This window comes from Capricornis sumatraensis, chromosome 1 (genome assembly GCF_032405125.1).
Source record: "Capricornis sumatraensis isolate serow.1 chromosome 1, serow.2, whole genome shotgun sequence".
In the NCBI taxonomy this organism is placed as follows: domain Eukaryota; kingdom Metazoa; phylum Chordata; class Mammalia; order Artiodactyla; family Bovidae; genus Capricornis; species Capricornis sumatraensis.
Window position 1 is genome coordinate 228247864 of NC_091069.1, and position 20328 is coordinate 228268191.

General features: G+C 39.7%; 1 protein-coding gene across 1 annotated transcript in view; it reads left to right on the plus strand.

Annotated features, from left to right (window-relative positions):
- The first annotated feature begins 4800 nt into the window (after positions 1-4800).
- The window catches only part of PLSCR4 (phospholipid scramblase 4), a 66707-nt gene continuing 51179 nt past the window's right edge, over positions 4801-20328 (plus strand). Inside the window, exon 1 of the mRNA XM_068989134.1 lies at positions 4801-4855. The gene's annotated coding sequence lies outside the window, so the exon portion shown is untranslated. The remainder of the gene's footprint in view (positions 4856-20328) is intronic.

Genomic DNA, 20328 nt, shown 5'->3' on the forward strand with positions numbered 1-20328 from the left:
AAAAAGCAAAAATTAACAAATAGGACCCAATCAAATTTAAAAGCTTTTGCACATCAAAGGAAGCCATCAACAAAATGAAAAGATACCCTACTGGATGGGAGGAAATATTTGCAAGTAATATGTTTGACAGGGGGTTAATATTCAAAATCTATAAAAGGCTCATTCAACACAATATCAAAAGAAAAAACAAACAATCTGATCGAAACTGAACAGAAGGACCTAACAGACATTTTTCCAAAAATACAGCTAGCCAACAGGTACATGAAAAGCTGCTCAGCATCATTAATCATCAGAGGAATGTAAGTTAAAACCACAGTGAGAAATCACCTCACACCTGTCAGAGTGGCTGTCATCAAAATTCTACAAATAATATGTATTGGCAAGGATGTGGAGAAAAGGTAGCCTTGTGCCTTTTTGGTGGGAATGTAAATTGGTAAAGTCACTATGAAAAACAGTATGGAGATTCCTAAAAAAATTAAAAATATAACTATCATATCATCCACCAATCTCACTCTTGGATATCAGCGTTATTTACAATTGCCAAGATATGGAAGCAATCTAAGTGTCCATCAATAGAGAAATGGAGAAAGAAGATGTAGCATGTGTGTATGTGTGTGTGTGTATGTGTATATATATATGATACTGCCCTTGAAGCCAGCCCTGGCAGTGGGCAGTATCACTTTACATATTGAAGCATGCAAGCTAAATAGTTTCCATTTCTGTCCAGTACTGGAAATCACTGGTTTACAAGGTAGCAAATGCAGATCTGAGTCCTACACTCTGTCACACATCACCTATTGGATTGGGGGCAAGTTATATTTGGTTTCCTTTCTGAAATGTGATCATACAAATTAAATTTCCATGGCAAGTTCCAGCATCACATATGAACTGGACACATAGATTTTAGTCCAGTGAATGTACAAATAACTGAGCGTATAATAAATACTATGAGAATCTGTGACTTTAAAATCTTGCTATTAGTGTTAGAACAAGAACTATATTAATTAAACAATCTTTTTTTTCTCCCCTGCAACTTTTGGGATTCTTCATCCCAGATATGAGCTACCAATCATAAGTACAGATCATTTTAAAACCAGAAATGCTTATTAAAAGCAAAGTTATATATTTAGGATTAAGAACATAATACCAGGGCTTTTCTGGTGGCGCAATGGATAGGAATCCTCCTGCCAACGCAGGAGACAGGGTTCGATCTCTGGTCCAGAAAGATTCCATGTGCTGTGGAGCCACTAAGCACCACAACTACTGAACTTATACTCTAGGGCCTGCAGGTTACAACTACTGAGCCCACGTGCTACAACTACTGAAGCCTGTGTGCCTAGAGCCTGTGCTCTGCAACAAGAAGAGACACCACAATGAGAAGCCTCCATACTGCAACAAAGAGTAGCCCCCATGCACTGCAATTAGAGAAAGCCCAGGCAAACCAATGATGACCCACCACAGCCAAAGCTAAAAAAAAAAAAAAAAAATGGTATAAAAAAAAGGATTAGACAGTTAAGATGTAAAAAAGAAATCATGTGAACTATATATTCCATTCAATACATACAGTATTCTTCATTGTACTCTGTTGCCATTACTTTTTAATATTCATAGGTAGATTAAGTTACATAGTGCCTAACAATTCTAAAAGTCTGTTTACTTACATTTTACCTTTTACTCTTGTACTGAAAAACAGGAGTGCCAGTTCTTGACTGTGGACCTCTCTCTGTGGGAGACCTGGCAACTTCCTTCATGGTCTGTGCATGCTAGAGAGCTGGCTTTTTCCAGTACATCATTAAAAACCTGGCACCAAAGCTCAAAGTATCTATTTCCCAGAGGCAGATCACTGTCATGCACTCTCCATTAAAAAGAGAAAACAGCAGGAGGCAAAGTACCTCTGCCAGCACCCAGCCCTATGTCCCAAAAACATCTCTCCAGGAAATTGTAAAAGCAGGGGCTCACAGTCCTGCTGACACTGGCCTGTGAGTTCCTGCCTGCATTATGTGATGCTTGCTATTGTGTGCCGTAAACCTTTGGAAGATAACTTTTAAGTCATCATGGGACAAATAGGGGCAGGACAAATATTCATCTATTTTACCAGTGAGAAATGAAAAGTCATATGGATAAAGTGAAATGCTCAAGGTCACATTTTAAAATAATTTTATTTTTGGCTGTGCTGGGTCTACATTGCTGTGCGGGCTTTTTCTGGTTGAGAGAGTGGGGGCTACTCTCTCACTGTGGTGTGTGGGCTTCTAATTGTGGTGGCTTCTCTTGCTGTGGATCAAGAGAAGTTCTAGGGCACAAGAGCTTCAGTAATTGTTGCACATGGGCTCGGTAGTTGTGGTTCCTGGGCTCTGGAGCACAAGCTCAGTAGTTGTGGTGCACAGGCTTAGTTGCTCTGCAGCATGTGGGGTCTTCTCAGATCTGGGATCAAATCTGTGTCTTCTGCTTTGGCAGTGGAATCTTTTACCACTGAGTCATCAGGGAAGCCCAAGGTTATATATCTTAATTGATGGGGCACTTGACCTTCCTTTTCCAGCATAAATCATCAGTGATGTAGGCTTCTTAATATTTATAGCTAACACATCACTTACTCTATACCAGATCCTCTCACAAGCACTTTATATTTATTGACACATTCAATCCTACAACAAACCTCTAGGGCAGGGGCCAATATTACCCCATTTTTACAGAGGGGAGAAATGGAGGCAATGGTGTTTTCCTCAAGGTCTCACTGATAGTAAATTGTAAAGCTGGAATTCAAATCTAGACAATCTGGATCCAGACTCCACCCTTTGATCCTCCAGGTGTACTTAAACTCACCTGCTGGCTCTGCAGCCCTTTCCCAGTGTTGAAGCTGTCCAACCATAGCTCTTTCTGAGCCTCATAATGAGCTTATTCTGAGGAACAGGAAAAGAAAGATCTCCCTGTCAAAGGTTAGCTCAGTATTCAGGGTGGCCCCAGAAGGACAACACAGGGTTTGTGGGCCACATCCCAGGTTAGGGCAGAGTGTAAGGGCAAAGGCAGCAGACATGTAGAGGGCTGTTGGGATAAGTTGTTGTTTAGTCACTGAGTCATGTCCAACTCCTTTGCGACCCCACAGACTTTAGCCTGCCAGGCTCCTCTGTCCATGAGATTTTCCAGGCAAGAATACTGGAGTGGGTTGCCATTTCCCTCTCCAGGGGATCTTCCCAACTCAGGGATTGAACCCAAGACTCCTGCTTTGGCAGGCAGGTTCTTTACCACTGAGCCACCAGGGAAGCTGTGGGATGAGTCAGTAGTCCTCAATATATCCGACTCATTAAATACTTGATGACACCTATTTTGTCATATCCCCCATTAGGCATTCAAAGTCAGGTAGGACACCAACAAATACTCTTTGTGCAGAGCTGCCCTGTGCAATGTAAGTCCTATCTCTCTGGTCCCTGTCTGTTCAGTGCCAGTAATGTTCTTATCAAAGTGACAGGCATAAGTGCCCCTTCAAATGCTCCCCATTCCCAATAAGAGCACTGAGATGGTTCATTCTGTGCTGAGCATTCCACAGTACGCAAAGCCTTCAGGTATGATCCAGACACAGGAGCCATAGGCAACTCATCTGCACTTCCCTGGAGTATACCTCATATCTTTATGTACCTGGCCTAGAAGCAATTCCCAATTCCTGGGGGCATGCCTTAAGTTTCTCCGAAACAAGATGTCTACGTTTCCTTCACTGCTTGTTTCACAAGCCATCGATTCAATATGTTAAGAGATTCTGGGCTCATCCATGTTGTTATAGCTTCATTGAAGGCTGAGTCCCAAGAAACAAAAATTGGAAGCAAAATGTTTGCATGACCCTCTTACAGGAAATAGTTAACTGGCTGGAGCGTTGAGGTGGGCTATAACTGTGCATAGGTTTTTAAAGAACAGCTAAGGCAGAAGCACCCCCAGAGGTAACCAAAATAAGAAAACTGGTGAGCAGTTCTACACAAAAGTTCTTGAAGACTGTTAGAAATTAGAGACAAAATATAAATGCCAAATCTCCATGATAGAAGCAAACATTAAATGAAAAAAAAAAAAGGATCAAAAGTCAGGAAACAGATGGAGATGGAATTTAAGAGTTAGCAGGCCAGGAACATCAGAGTAGAGATGATCTGGGATGACAGCCAGACTGTTGTATGTTTTGGGCTCATTATTATTGCTTGGTGGTGATGTTGCACAAATCTCTCAATATACAAAACACTGATGAGTACATTTTGAAAGGGTAAATGTTAAGGTATGTGAGTTATATAAAAATAAATCTATTTTTAAATATATGATTAAAATAGATAAAAATTCAAGAAGAAAGAGGCTTCCCAGGGGCTCAGTGGTAAAGAATCTGCCTACCAATGCAGGAGACATGGGTTTGATCCCTGGGTTGGGAAGATCCCCTGGAGAAAAAAATGTCAACCCACTCCAGTATTATCGCCTGGGAAATCTCATGGACAGAGGACGCTGGTAGGCAATAGTCCATGGGGTCCCAAAAGAGTCGGACATGACTAGGCAACTCAGCACACACACAAGAACAAAGAATGTGTACCTAGTAATCTTAAGGTTCTTAGATGTTAACACAAAATGTATATACATGGAACTGAAGGTGAAATGGCATCTCCAGCCAGGGCTTCTAGCAGTCACAGGTCATGACATCACAGATCTAACAGAGCAGCAGAGGATAATGTACACTAATTTTCTTTATCTGGAAAGTGTGTGTTAACTCTCGGATCTTCCCAACCCAGGGATCAGAACCAGGTGTCCTGCATTGCAGCCAGATTCTTTACCATCTGAACCACCAGGGAAACCTCTTCATCTGAAAAGCTGGATCTTATCACCCTCTGGTTTGAAAGTAAGAATTCATTTTCTCCTGTGTGCTATTCAGAGTTATTAAGAATATCAAATAAGTATTAAAATCATATTTTATGAATTTAATGATATGATTCATAGAAAATGCTTTGTTTAAATAATCTAAAATATGTTCTTGCTCTACAATTATTTTTAAACACACGTGTTGTAGTTGATGAATGTCTCCATTGATTTTTATTTTTTCTTACCGGTATGAAGCTGAGCCATGTCACAAGGTACTGAAGCCAGTAACTTCAGACTTGGCTTAGGTCTAGCAGAGCACAAACAGATATTAAAATAAACATATAATGGGTATTATTAAATCATGTTTAGCTTATGGCTAATTTTGTGGTAGATGGTATCTATCATTATTTGTTACTGTGTCCAAGAGCATTCAAAGTCTGTTGAAAACCTCTGCAGAGTAAAGGAATGGGGACATGTAAACATAATTAAATAAAACAGTGATTCTAACCTCCTCTTTGGATGTGTACCAAAGAATTGGAGAAAAATAACACCAATTGACACTGAAACATTTAACAAACATGTATTCAGTGTACTGTTAATGAGTTTTCAAGGTGCATTTTCAATGTTCTTGAACTCTTAATATAATTCAAATGACGTGAAAATCAGAAAAATAGAATAAGCAATATGTCCTTGGCCACAACATTTGTGCTCTTTTCCATTTAGTTGGCACTCAGTAAGTGATTATTCAAGAATTCTAGTTAAAGATATAATGCATTTGTCCATTAAAAGTATGTATTGGGACCTCCTTGGTGGTCCGTTGGTTAAGTCTTTGCCTTCCAGTGCAGAAGATTCAGGTTCAATACCTGGCTGGGGAGCAAAGATCCCACATGCCTCACAGCCAAAAAAACAAAACAAAACAAATGCAGTAGTGTAACAAATTCAATAGAGACTTTTTTTTCAAGTACGTATTGAATCCAATCACATGCAAAGACTGTGCCAAGAAGTGGGATTATACAGGTCCCAACTTGTACACAGTCCTTGCCCCCACTGGGCTATGAATCTGTTGGAAGACAGTATGTAAACCTACAGAGCTAATTGTAACATACTGTATGAGGATCATGACAGAAACATCCACAGAAAGAAAATTTAACACAATGGGGTTAAGAAAGAATAGCAAGAAAACTTAGAAAGACTTTGGGAGTAAGACCTGAGCCAGGCACAACATAGAAGCTGTGGGCTTCCCTAGTGACTTATACAGTCAAGAATCTGCCTGCAATGCAGGAGACCCAGGTTCATCTACTGGGTTGGGCAGATTTCCTGGAGAAGGGAATGGCTACCCATTCCAGTATTCTTACCTGGAGAATCCCATGGACAGAGGAGCCTGGCATGGGGTTGCAAAAGACTCAGACATGATTTACCAACTAAGCAACAAGCCAGGTAAAAGGCAGATATTGCAGCTGGAAGCAGGAAAAAAATCCAAAACAAAGGAATAAAATTAAACAAGGAGTAGAAAAAACAAATAGCATAGTGAAAGAGAGTTTGCTAACAACTGGATTATGACGAACATATTGTTGGGAAGTGATGGGAGCGAGGGTGACAGAGGCAGAGGAGCCATGTGTGCATTTGAGAAGCTGGCCTTTAGTATTTTAACAGATCATACATCATTAAAAGCTGTTATAATGGTTATAATTTTCTGTGTTATACAACATATCTTTGTTACTTATCTATTTAATACATAGTAGTGTATCTCTTAGTCTCATTAGTTCAGTTCAGTTCAGTCACTCAGTCACTCTTTGTGACCCCATGAACTGCAGCATGCCAGGCCTCCCCGTTCATCACCAACTCCTGGAGTTCACTCAAACTTATGTCCATCGAGTCAGTGATGCCATCCAGCCATCTCATCCTGTGTCGTCCCCTTCTCCTCCTAATCCCCAGTCCCTCCCATCATCAGAGTCTTTTCCAATCAGTCAGCTCTTCACATGAGGTGACCAAAATATTGCAGTCTCAGCTTTAGCATCAGTCCTTCCAATGAACACTCAGGACTGATGTCCTTTAGAATGGACTGGTTGGATCTCCTTGCAGTCCAAGGGACTCTCAAGAGTCTTCTCCAACACCACAATTCAAAAGCATCAATTCTTCAGTGCTCAGCTTTCTTCACAGTCCAACTCTCACAGCCATACATGACCACAGGAAAAACCATAGCCTTGACTAGGTGGACCTTTGTTGGCAAAGTAATGTCTCTGCTTTTTAATATGCTATCTAGATTGGTCATAACTTTCCTTCCAAGGAGGAAGCATCTTTTAATTTCATGGCTGCAATCACCATCTGCAGTGATTTTGGAGCCCCCAAAAATAAATTCTGACACTGTTTCCACTGTTTCCCCAGCTATTTCCCATGAAATGATGGGACCGGATGCCATGATCTTAGTTTTCTGAATGTTGAGCTTTAAGCCAACTTTTTCACTCCCCTCTTTCATTTTCATCAAGAGGCTTTTTAGTTCCTCTTCACTTTCTGCCATAAGGGTGGTGTCATCTGCATATTTAAGGTTATTGATATTTCTCCTGGCAATCCTGATTCCAGCTTGTGCTTCTTCCAGTCCAGTGTTTCTCATGATGTACTCTGCATATAAATTAAATAATCAGGGTGACAATATACAGCCTTGACATACTCCTTTTCCTATTTGGAACCAGTCTGTTGTTCCATGCCCAGTTCTAACTGTTGCTTCCTGACCTGCATATAGGTTTCTCAAGAAGCAGGTCAGGTGGTCTGGTATTCCTATCTCTTGAAGAATTTTCCACAGTTTATTGTGATCCACACAGTCAAAGGCTTTGGTGTAGTCAATAAAGCAGAAATAGATGTTTTTCTGGAACTCTCTTGCTTTTTTGATGATCCAGTGGATGTTGGCAATCTGATCTCTGGTTCCCCTGCCTTTTCTAAAACAAGCTTGAATATCAGGAAGTTCACGGTTCACATATTCCTGAAGCCTGGCTTGGAGAATTTTGAGCATTACCTTACTAGCATGTGAGATGAGTGCAATTGTGCAGTAGTTTGAGCATTCTTTGGCATTGCCTTTCTTTGGAATTGGAATGAAGACTGACATTTTCCAGTCCTGTGGCCACTGCTGAGTTTTCCAAATTTGCTGGCCTATTTAGTGCAGCACTTTCACAGCATCATCTTTCAGGATTTGAAGTAGCTCAACTGGAATTCCATCACCTCCACTAGCTTTGTTCGTAGTGATGTTTTCCAAGGCCACTTGACTTCACATTCCAGGACGTCTGGCTCTAGGTCAGTGATCACACCATCGTGATTGTCTTCATCGTGAAGATCCTTTTGGTATAGTTCTTCTGTGTATTCTTGCCACCTCTTAATATCTTCTACTTCTGTTAGGTCCATACCATTTCTGTCCTTTATCGAGCCCATCTTTGCATGAAATGTTCCCTTGGTATCTCTAATTTTCTTGAAGAGATCTCTAGTCTTTCCCATCCTGTTCTTTTCCTCTCTTTCTTTGCATTGATCTCTGAGGAAGGCTTTCTCATCTCTCCTTGCTATTCTTTGGAACTCTGCATTCAGATGCCTGTATCGTTCCTTTTCTCCTTTGCATTTCACTTATCTTCTTTTCACAGCTATTTGTAAGGCCTCCCCAGACAGCCATTTTGCTTTTTTACATTTCTTTTCCATGGGGATGGTCTTGATCCCTGTCTCCTGTACAATGTCACAAACCTCCATTCATAGTTCATCAGGCACTCTATCTATCAGATCTAGGCCCTTAAATCTATTTTGCACTTCCACTGTATAATCATAAGGGATTTGATGTAGGTCATACCTGAATGGTCTAGCGGTTTTCCCTACTTTCTTCAATTTAAGTCTGGATTTTGCAATAGGAGTTCATGATCTGAGCCACAGTCAGCTCCCGGTCTTATTTTTGCTGACTGTATAGAGCTTCTCCATCTTTGGCTGCAAAGAATATAATCAATCTGATTTTGGTGTTGACCATCTGGTGATGTCTATGTGTAGAGTCTTCTCTTGTGTTGTTGGAAGAGGGTATTTGCTAAGACCAGTGCATTCTCTTGCCAAAACTCTGTTAGTCTTTGCCCTGCTTCATTCCCTATTCCAAGGCCAAATTTACCTGTTACCCCAGGTGTTTCTTGTCTTCCTACTTTTGCATTCCAGTCCCCTATAATGAAAAGGACATCTTTTTTGGGTGTTAGTTCTAAAAGGTCTTGTAGGTCTTCATAGAACCGTTCAACTTCAGCTTCTTCAGCATTACTGGTCAGGGCATAGGCTTGGATTACTGTGATATTGAATGGCTTGCCTTGGACATGAACAGAGATCATTCTGTTGTTTTTGAGATTGCATCCAAGTACTGTATCTCAGACTTTTGTTAACCATGATGGCTACTCCATTTCTTCCAAGGGATTCCTGCCCACAGAAGTAGATATTATGGTCTTCTGAGTTAAGTAACCCATTCCAGTCCATTTTAGTTCACTGATTCCTAGAATGTTGACGTTCACTCTTGCCATCTCCTGTTTGACCAATTCCAATTTGCCTTGACTCATGGACCTAACATTCCAGGTTCCTATGCAATACTGCTCTTTATAGCATCGGACCTTGCCTCTATAACCAGTCACATCCATAACTGGGTATTGTTTATGCTTTGGCTCCGTCCCTTCATTCTTTCTGGAGTTATTTCTCCACTGATCTCCAGTAGCATATTGGTCACCTACCGACCTGGGGAGTTTCTCTTTCGGTATCCTATCATTTTGCCTTTTCATACTGTTCATGGGGTTCTCAAGGCAAGAATACTGAAGTGGTTTGCCATCCCTTCTCCAGTGGACCACATTCTGTCAGCTCTCTCCACCATGACCCGCCTGTCTTGGGTGGCCCCACACACCATGGCTTAGTTTCATTGAGTTAGACAAGCCTGTGGTGTGTGATCAGATTGACTAGCTTTCTGTGATTATGGTTTCAGTGTGTCTGCCCTCTGATGCCCTCTCACAACACCTACCGTCTTACTTTGGTTTCTCTTAACTTGGACTTGGGTATCTCTTCACGGCTACTCCAGCGAAGTGCAGCTGCTGTTTCTTACCTTGGACAAGGGGTATCATACCTAAATCTCATTTCCCCTTCCCCATTCTCTCTCTCTACTGGTAACCACAAGTTTGTTTTCTATATTGATGACTCTGTTTCTGTTTTTCTATACATAATCCTTGTATTTTTTTTTTCAAGTTCCACATGTAAGTGTTATCATAGAGTATCTATCATTCTCTGTCTGACATTTCATTAAACATAATATTCTCTAGGTCAGTCCACATTGCTGCAAGTGGCAGAATTTCATTCTTTTCATGTCTGAGTAATATTCTATTTTATACACACACACACACACACACACATATGGGCTTCCATGGTGGCTCAGTGGTAAAGAATCTGCCTGCCAATTCAGCAGATGCAGGAGATGCACGTTCAGTCCCTGGGTTGGGAAGATCCCCTGAAGAAGGAAACAGCAACCCACTCCAGTATTCTTGCCTGGGAAATCCCATGGACAAAGGAGCCTGGCAGTCTACAGTCCATGGGGTTGCAAAGAGTCAGGTACAAGTGAGTGCACACATCACAACAACCACATACTTATATACCACATCTTAATTCGTCTGTGGATGGACACTTGGGTTGCTTCCATATCTCAGTTATTGTAAATAGTGCTATAATGAACAGTGGGATGCATGAATCCTTTGAATTAGTGTTTTTGCATTTGTTCTGGTTATATACCAAGGAGGGGAATTGTTGGATCATATGGTAGTTCTATTTTTGTTTTTTTGAGAAACCTCCATACTGTTTTCCATATTGACTGCAGCAATTTACATTCCCACCAACAGTATACAAAGGTTCCCTTTTCTCCACATTCTTGCCAACATCTGTTATTTGTAGACTTTTTGATGATAGCCATTCTGACAGGTATGAGATGGTATCTCATTGTTTTGACTTCATTTCTCTAATAATTACTGATGTTGAGCATTTCTTCATGTGACTGTAAATAATTTGTATATCTTTTTTGGAAATATGTCTATTCAGACCTTTTGCCCATTTTATGATTGGGTTTTTTCTTCATAATGAGTTGTCTGTTCATGTATTTTGGATATTATCCCCTTGTTGGTCATTTCATTTGCAAATAACTTTCCCATTCTGGAAGCTGTCATTTTGTCATTCGTTTTGTCATTGCTTTCCTTTACTGTGCAAAATCATTTAAGTTTCATTAGGTCCCATTTATTTATTTTTGCTTTTATTTATTTTGCCTCAGGAGACAGATTCAAAAAATGTTGCTGTAATTTATGTCAGTCAGTGTTTTGCTTGTGTCTCTTTTAGGGTTTCTATGGTTTCGGGTCTTACATTTTAGTCTTTAATCTGTTTGGATTTATATTTGTATATGGTGTAAGAAAATGTTCTAATCTTACTATTTTATGTATGGCTGTCTAGTTTTGCCAATGCCACTTGTTAGACTGTCTTTTATCCATTGTTTATTCTTGCCTCATTTGTTGTTGCTTTATTGTTCAGAGGATGCATGGGTTTGTTTCTGGGCTGTCTTTTCTGTTCTATTGACCTATATATCTGTTTTTGTGCCAGTACCATGCCATTTGTTATTCAATGTGCAACCCTATGTCTTTTTATTGGGGCATTTAATCATTGACATTTAAAGTAACTATAGATAGGTATGTAATTAATGCCATTTTATTACTTTCTTTCCAGTTGTTTTTGTAGTTCTTCTTTATTCTGTTTCTTCCCTTGCGGTTGACATTTTTAGTAGTATGACTGTGCTCCTTCTTTTTTAGTTCTTGTATATCTGTTGTAGGTTTTTGATTTGTGTTTATCTTGGGGTTCATAAATGATGACCTATATTTACTTATTTTAAGCTGGTAGTCATTTAAGTTCAAACAATCCTGAATGATCTCCATTTCTTTCCTCTGCTCTCTGACATTGTGTTTTTGATGACTGCCGGGGTCCAGCCCCCGCAGGATCCAGGGGAACCTGAAGGAAAAACGGCGTCGGCGATTGATTTAGAGAGAGATAAGGAAAGAATATTATAGATGAGAAAATAGAGGAGAGAAAGAGGCTGATATTCCTTGGTTTACATAGAAAGCCAATAAAACTTCGAGACAAGAAGTTTGCCCTGTTCACGGAGGCCACAGGTGCCTTCCCCGTCTCCCGAGGGAGTGAAGACGCAGAACGTCTTCCCGTTCAGGTCTTAGAAACCCGGGCAGATAAGTGAGCCTCTATGCTCCAAGAGATCAGCCTGAAAAAGAAAGTAACAGAGAAAAAAAAAGAAAAACATGGGGTGACCAAGCTTTTTCAAGCAAGGCCCATTGTTTTTATTTTCAAAAGGGTCTTTTATACCTTTACTTGTACATAGAGGGAAATGAAAGATGCAAAGTCATACAGAGTCAGCCCAAACATTACACCTGTTTTGTCTTTATCAAAACCAGGATTTTTTCTGCAAACCTTTCCCATGAACATTGTGTACATTATCTTCTGGCCTTGAAGGCCTGTGAACATTTTATGACCCTCTTTTGATAGAGGCTTTTCAACCAGAAAACTTATTTTCCCTTGGAATGTTTTTTCTTATATTTCTAATCTATGTCAGCCTCAAAAAGTATTAAACAAGTTACATTTCTCACGGAGTAAAGGTGCAGTGAGTTACAAGAAAGAACCAATTAGCTCAAAAGTCTGATGTGGTTAATTTCAAGGCTACACTTGTTTTTCTTACTTTCTAACTATGTTAACTAATGCATTCCCAGGTGCACAGTGGATAAGAGATATGGGAACTTAGCAACAAGCGTTGGCCAAATAATGAAATCCTACAGTAACACTACTTTAGTAACTTTTAACTCTTTGAAAGGCTCTATGTTTTAGGCTTTCCATGCCTCTCACAGTTGGGAGGATGTAAATAATCACATGCATAGCTGCAAGAGTCTGGATATATCTGCCAAGCAAGCTAAAATGCTAACAGAGGGGTTTTGATTGGAAATATTCTTTTCATGTCCAGAAGACTTATTACCTATAGCCCTAAGCTGATTTTCTCCAGAGAAAGGTGGTCAGGAATAGCCCCCTGTTAATGTCAGAGGAGTTGGTGAAAGTCATGAAATAGTAAAACAGACAGATTCTGGTTTTGGGGTAGATGTTCGAGAAAGCCTAGGGAGCCCATTGAGTTCTGAAGCCTTGCTTAACAGTTCTCTTCCACATGACTTTTGTCATGGGTGGGATCTCCCGTGGTGGCTCCCGGCAGATGACATATTTTATATCTTTATGTTTATCCCTTAACTGTTTATTTTAGTTATAGCTATTTTTACTTTTTTTGTTGTCTTTCAATCTTCATACTGACTTATTTAGGTGGTTGATCCTATCATCTCTATATATTTGCCTTTCCTAGTGGGATTTTCCCTTTTCTATAGATTCTTCCTTCTTTTCCACTTAGAAAAGACCTTTTAACATTTCCTTGAGGGTACATTTATTATTGATGAATCCTTGTTTTTCTTTGTCTGAGAAGTTCTGTATGTCCCCTATTCTGAATGATAATCTTGCTGAGTAGAGTATCCTAGGTTACATGTTTTTCCCTTTTAGCACTCTGAATATATCACGCTATTCCCATCTTGTCTGCCAAGTTCTGCAGAGAAATCAGCTAATAGCTTATGGGGATTCCCTTGTACATGACTTTTTTTTTTTTTTTTTGTCTTATTGTGTCTAGATTTCTTTAACTTCCGCTATTTTTATTATGATAAGTGTTAATGTGGGTCTGTCTGGGTTCATCTTATTTGGGACCCTCTGTGCTGGCAGCTATCACCTTGCTGGGATGTGGAGCTGGAGATGAAGAGGCTAGAGCTGTTACACAGTGTGAGGCACATCTTTCCATCTGCTCAGTGGCCATCACTACCTTATTAGGGGCAGGGTCTGATCCCAAGTTGCTAGAGCAGAAACCCTGTGAGTTGGGCCCAAGCTTGCTCTGTTCCCTTTAAAGGTGTATTTTTCCTTCTTCTCATACCAGGACCCTTGTCCTAGAGATGGAGAGTGCTGAAGCAAGTGGGGCCCATGTGCAGACAGAGTACATATGCTCTATCCGTGCAGGAACCCACGGCTCTGCTCAGGAGCTGTGCAGGAGTGTGCAGGAACCCATGCAGCTCTGGATGTAAGTTCCCTTTGTCCCTCACAGACTGTGATGCTCCAACTTCTGCCATCTCTGCCCTGTCATGGAACTGCCTCACAGGGCAGGTGAGGCCTGTGTGGATTCCCTGCATGTGTGCAAGGTGAGCTATTGTGGCGCAGCCCCATCACAGATCTGGGCTACTTCTGAGGCACTCCTTGAGTAAACACAAGCAATAGTCACCCCTACCCAAAACAGTCTCTGTCCTGGGACTGGGTCACCTCTGCATCCCATGGTCATGTCTTTTACTGGGTTGTGGTCATCCTGGATCCAGTGCCATAACATGACATGAGTGAGTAGGGCCTCAGCATTCACTTGGCCTGGGCTGGAGGACGTGTAGCATAGTTGTGGAAAACCTGGTGGTCACTAGAACAGACCTCTCTCTGTCCAGCCTCGGGGGCCAGCCAGCATGTGAAGACTCCTCATGAATGGAACCCAAGCTTCCCACAGCCCTTTTGTTTGTCTCGGTGTCTTCCCACCAGCCAAGGAGGCTTGTCTCCCTTGTGGAGAGTCCCAGGACTAGAGGCCTCCCAGGGGTACAGGTCCCAACTCAATCACTTTCCTCCCCTTTCTACTCAGTTTTTATTTCTTACCATTTTGGTCGTACAGAAGTCCTACCCGTTTTCAGTAACAATTATTCATCATGTAGATGTATCTTTGATATGTTCATGGGGGAGTTGAGTTCCATGCCTCTTACTCTGCTATCTTGATCTGAACCTGAAAGAGAGAAATTTTGAGAAAAACTCCTGGTTTCTAACTAAGTGGATTATGGTGCTACCAGTTAAGACAGGGAACATACAAGAAGGTGCCTAAGGTAAAATCAGTTTTGTTTTAAATCTGTTGAATTTGGGATGCCACAGTCATTTCCAAATGGCAATATCCAATAGCTAACCAAGTTTGTGAATCTGTAGTTGAGGGCAGAGATCTCTGTAGGAACTAGAGTTTGGGGAATTTTGTATATGTGGGTAATCATTAAAAACATTTTCAAAGATGAGATTATCCATCTAATTTTAACAAATAATTTGCTACTATGGAACATGGGCATTTAAGTGTTGTGCGAGAAATGTAAAAGAGACAAACAACTGCAAAAGTGTAAGAACCAGAATGATGTGATGTCAGGGAACAGAGAGCCAAAGAGGATGAGTAAATAAAGACAATCATTTTCAGTGAATTTGGAAATACAGAGGACATTGGTAAACTATGAATCATTTCCACAGAGAGTTGGCAAACCAAGGCAGATTATAAGTAATTGAGAAATAAATGGAAAATAAGATAGCAGAAATGCTTTTTAGTTAACACATGAGAAGAGACTTTATGGTGGATACAGGGAAAAGTAGTGACAACAGATTATTTTTGGATGGGAGGGATAAGCCTAAATTTTGGCTAAGGGAAAGAAAGGAAAGAAGGGAAGAAATAATTGAAGACATAGGAGGCAGACATTTCAAAGGGATGGGAGTAGAAAATTTAGATGAATTGCCAGGACTGAAGAAAAGGAGATGGGAGGAAGACAGATGGTTCCTGATACATGTTATCAATCCAGAAAGGTACAGAGGTTGGCACAGTGTACTGACACAGGTTGGTCAGTTAAAATGGATTTGGCTAGACAGTCTGCAACACCAAAATTTCACATATGCCCAGTCTGGAATTGTTTGCTTTGCATTTAGTAAGTACAATCTTGAAATTAGGAATGAATTCAGCTTTCTCTTCTATCCTGCACTTGTGTGGGTATGTGTGTGTATGTTTGAGTATATGTTTCTTCTCTTCTGTATTGGTTGAGTCTTCATAATACATATGGATTATTTTCACAACCAGAAAAATATTAAGAATGTTGCTATTAATGTTGTGAACATAACAAGAATTAATGGTTGAGAGAAGTTGAACAGAAATATCTGACTAAATTCAAAGGGAGGGCCATGGACAGAGTTTCTTTCTTGTTGCATTAACTCAGAAAGCACTAGACCCACAAGTAACATACTTAATCAGAAAAAATATATACAAACATTGAAAGCAAAGTAACTCTATCTATTCACTAGAAATTACTAGACTTATTTTTTAAATTTTTTTACTATTTGCTTTTAGAACCTATAAATAAATCCATTTCTGGTAGTCTGTGTCCCTAAGATTTAAAAGTCACCACAGTATAATTATGGTAGGAAGCAATATACTATGAGGATTAAACAAGAATAGAAATAGATTAGCAACACTTTTAATAATTGTAATATGTTTGTATACGTGTGCTTAGTCACTCAGTTGAGTCCAACTCTTTGCAACCCTTTGGACTATAGCCCACCAGGCTCCTGTGTCCATGGGATTTTTCAGGCAAGAAATACTGGAATGGGTTGCCATTTCCTTCTACAAATATGTTTGTGAGTATTTATAGTTGAGTTGCTGATAAATCAGATTTGAAAGCTAATCTGATAAATCAGATTTGGCAAAATCGTTTTTCATATTGAGTCATTGGAAAACATATTCAATGGCTCTATTACTGTGAATTATACACTGAGTTACATTTCCAGTATTTTCCTTGTCTATTCATGAACATTTATGTTTTCCTCTGTATATTAAGAGATCTTTTAGCCAGTTCTTTAAAAGTTGGAAATTGTTGTGCATTGTTAACATATCAATTTTAATGAGTTGATATTTTTAAAATATTGATTCTTCTTATCCAAAATCATTGCTTATAGTTCCTATATTTTACAACATTCATTAAAATTTCAGTCTTTTCCATAAAGGTTCTATCAATTTTTTTGTTAAATATATTCCTAAATTCCAAAATTGTCCCCATTGTGCATAGTATTTTTTGTAACTCTTGCCTTTTCAAGGACTGGTGGAGATGACATTGCTTGAGAGAGGCAGAAAACAAATGTAATGAGTGCATTCATAGATACAAAAATTTTAAATAAGTATATTACATAGTACTTGAAAAAGACAGATGGTACAGCCGTTACAAAGAACCTAGGATAGGAGTGTGACTCTGATATTCAAGAATCAGATTGATGCCACTGACTGCTGTAAAGTAAGAGTAAGAGAGCAATGGGAGGTGATGTTCAAGTTGCCAGATCATGTAGTTCACTGGCTTTGACTGTGCGAAGACGGATAGAATAAAACCAAGCAAGTCGCTAGTTCTTTAATGAGGTACCCGGAGAAAAACTCTTGATGACTCAGTGTACTGCTAATCCCCTCTGCACAGAGCAGGAAAGATCTGTTCAGTTTCTTCTTGGCTTTTCTATGTGAACTCTGGCTTCCAGGAATTAATCCAGTCCAAGAGTTAATGGTTCTGCATCAGTTGTCCACACCATGGTGACCATGAAACACACTGACCTCACCTACACACAGACACCTGCAGGCATCAGCATCTGTTTGACTCAGGAGAAACAGACACATGGCAGTTGATGGTGGAGGATAGTGAGCTATCTTCCTGTCATCACCTTCACAGAATTCTTGCTCCACAAGAGCAAATTTCTTGACCAAATTCCATTCTCACTTTCCTATACTGCAAAGAAAATAATAAAAGTAAGAAATTAAAATGAAGCTATTTCTACATCCCAATAGATAGCATTTATTACAAGCAATAATATGATAGTTTACAATGAATTTTGTGTAACTGATGATATTTTTCAAAGAACAATACTTTATTATAGACAACTGACAAACCAACAGTCCAAAAAAGCTGTATAACACAAAGCTGTCATTGGATTTTTCACAGAGCTATCCAAGGCTATGGAAACATACTTTCCTGAAACGAGTATGAATATAATCAAAACAACTAATATCTTTTTAGCACTTATTGTTTACTGTATATTATGTTAAATACTTCAAACAACTTTGGATGGTAAGCTTTATTAATATTTCGTTACTCCAGAGGAAGACATAAATAGGAGCACCCACACATCAAGTAGCAGAGCTGGTCTTGTCTGACTGCAAGTCCAGGGAACCTAACATCTACTCACTGTTTATAAAATCACCCAAAAAGGTGGAAGTACCCAAATCTAAATGACATAGGACACTTGTAAAGATATAAACCTATATTACAAAACTCAATTCCAGTTGACCTGTTAAGACTGCAAAAGGAGAGTGGTTCAAAACTTGTTTGGACTTCAAGTCTGGTGGTCCAATGGCTAAGATCCACACTCCCGATGCAGGGGGCCTAATATCTATCCCTGGTCAGGGAACTAGATCCCATATGCCACAGCTAAAAATTCTGCATGCCTCAGAGAAATAGAAGATTCTGTGAGCTTCAGCTAAGACCAAATGCAGCTAAAAAAAAAAAAAGTCTTGTTTCCAAGGACAGGAGCTTCTGTGAAGTAAGTACTCTAACACTTGAAGATATGAGGGGCACACTTTTATCTTTCATTCAACCATCAAACAAAATGAAAGACATTTTTCTGTCTGGAATATTTGTCACTAAGCAAAGATCAAGACTATCAGATGGAACAATTAATACTTTGTGTTTTTAAAGTTCATTAAAAAATAATAACTTTCATATACCAAGAAATTGTGGCATTCTTTTTCAAATTTTAAGTGATTTCATTTGGCATTTATTTTGCTTTAATGTTCCCTTCTTCTAAATGTTTTCTATATCTGCTATCTATATCAAATAGAGATCATTTTTACCTGTTACTAAAATAATCCTGTCATGATATATTGGTTCATAACAAAAACAAACTATAAAAACACATGTTTTACTGAAAACAGCTGAAAATTTTGACATCATACCACTACAGAAAATTATTCACTATTATTGTGGCCATATTATTTGAAAGCATGTAAATACAGTGTTATGAAAATGTGGAATAATTTTTGATTTCAAGAATTTCTGAGAATTCCTGGAAATTCCAATCTGTCATTCCTGAATGATGAATGTTAATATCAGTTGGGGATTTGGAAACATTATTCTGGATCATCAGCTTTCACACCTTTTAAAGCAGCAGATCCCTTTTATAAAACAAAATCTACCTTGGAAACTGAAGCAAAGATAAAAATGAGGCTCTGGCTATAGGAGATAGCAGAAAAAAGAGATGTGATTCTGATATGACCTTTGTGGCCAAACTGCTGAGTGACTTGAGGGTCATTGCTTTTATTCCTCTAAGTCTTGGTTTCCTCATGAGTAAACGACAGTTGATATAGCTCTTCTAGACACCAGGCATGTTGTGGGAGACAGTTGAGTTATTGTGGCAGGAGAGCTTTGCAAACCCAGGATGCTATTAGGTGCAAAAAAGACGACAAAGGATTTCTATACTACTGATACAACCCTTATAACATGGGACTGATAGGAAAAGCAATGACTAGTGCCCCAGACTCCATACCATCCTGGCTGCTTTCCAAGGCTTCTCCCTCTCTCTGCTTGTGCCTTTCCCTTTTAAGGGCTGAGGGTGTGGAGAGAAGGGAACCCTTACACTGCCCACTGCCGGTGGGAATGTAAATTGGCACAAAAACTAAGGAGAACAGTTTGGAGCTTCCTTAAAAACTAAACATAGAACTACCATATGACCCTGCAATCCCACTCCTGAGCATATATCTGGAGAAAAACATAATCTGAAAGAATACATGCACCCTAATCTTCATTGCCAACAAAGGTCCGTCTAATCAAGGCTACGGTTTTTCCACTGGTCATCTATGGATGTGAGAGTTGGACTGTGAACAAAGCTGAGTGCCGAAGAATTGATGCTTTTGAAATGTGGTGCTGGAGAAGACTCTTGAGAGTCCCTTGGACTGCAAGGAGATCCAACCAGTCCATTCTGAAGGAGATCAGCCCTGGGATTTCTTTGGAAGGAATGATGCTAAAACTGAAACTCCAGTACTTTGGCCACCTCATGTGAAGAGTTGACTCACTGGAAAAGACTCTGGTGCTAGGAGGGATTAGGGGCAGGAGGAGAAGGGGACGACAGAGGATGAGATGGCTGGATGGCATCACTGACTCGATGGACGTGAGTCTGAGTGAACTCCGGGAGTTGGTGATGGACAGGGAGGCCTGGCGTGCTGTGATTCATGGGGTCGCAAAGAGTTGGACATGACTGAGCGACTGAGCTGAACTGAACTGAATGTTCATTGCAGCATTATAATAGGCAAGACCAGGAAGTAACATAATTTTCCATTAACAGAAGAATGGATAAAGAAGATGTGGTACATATATACAATGGAATATTACTCAACCATTAGCAAGAATGAAATAATGCCATCTGCAGCCACAGAGATGGACCCAGAGATTATCATACTGAGTGAAGTAAGTCTGACAGAGGAGAAATGTCATATGAATACATATATGTGGAATCTAAAAAGAAATGATACAAATGAACTTACAAAACAGACTTAGAAAATGAACTTACGGT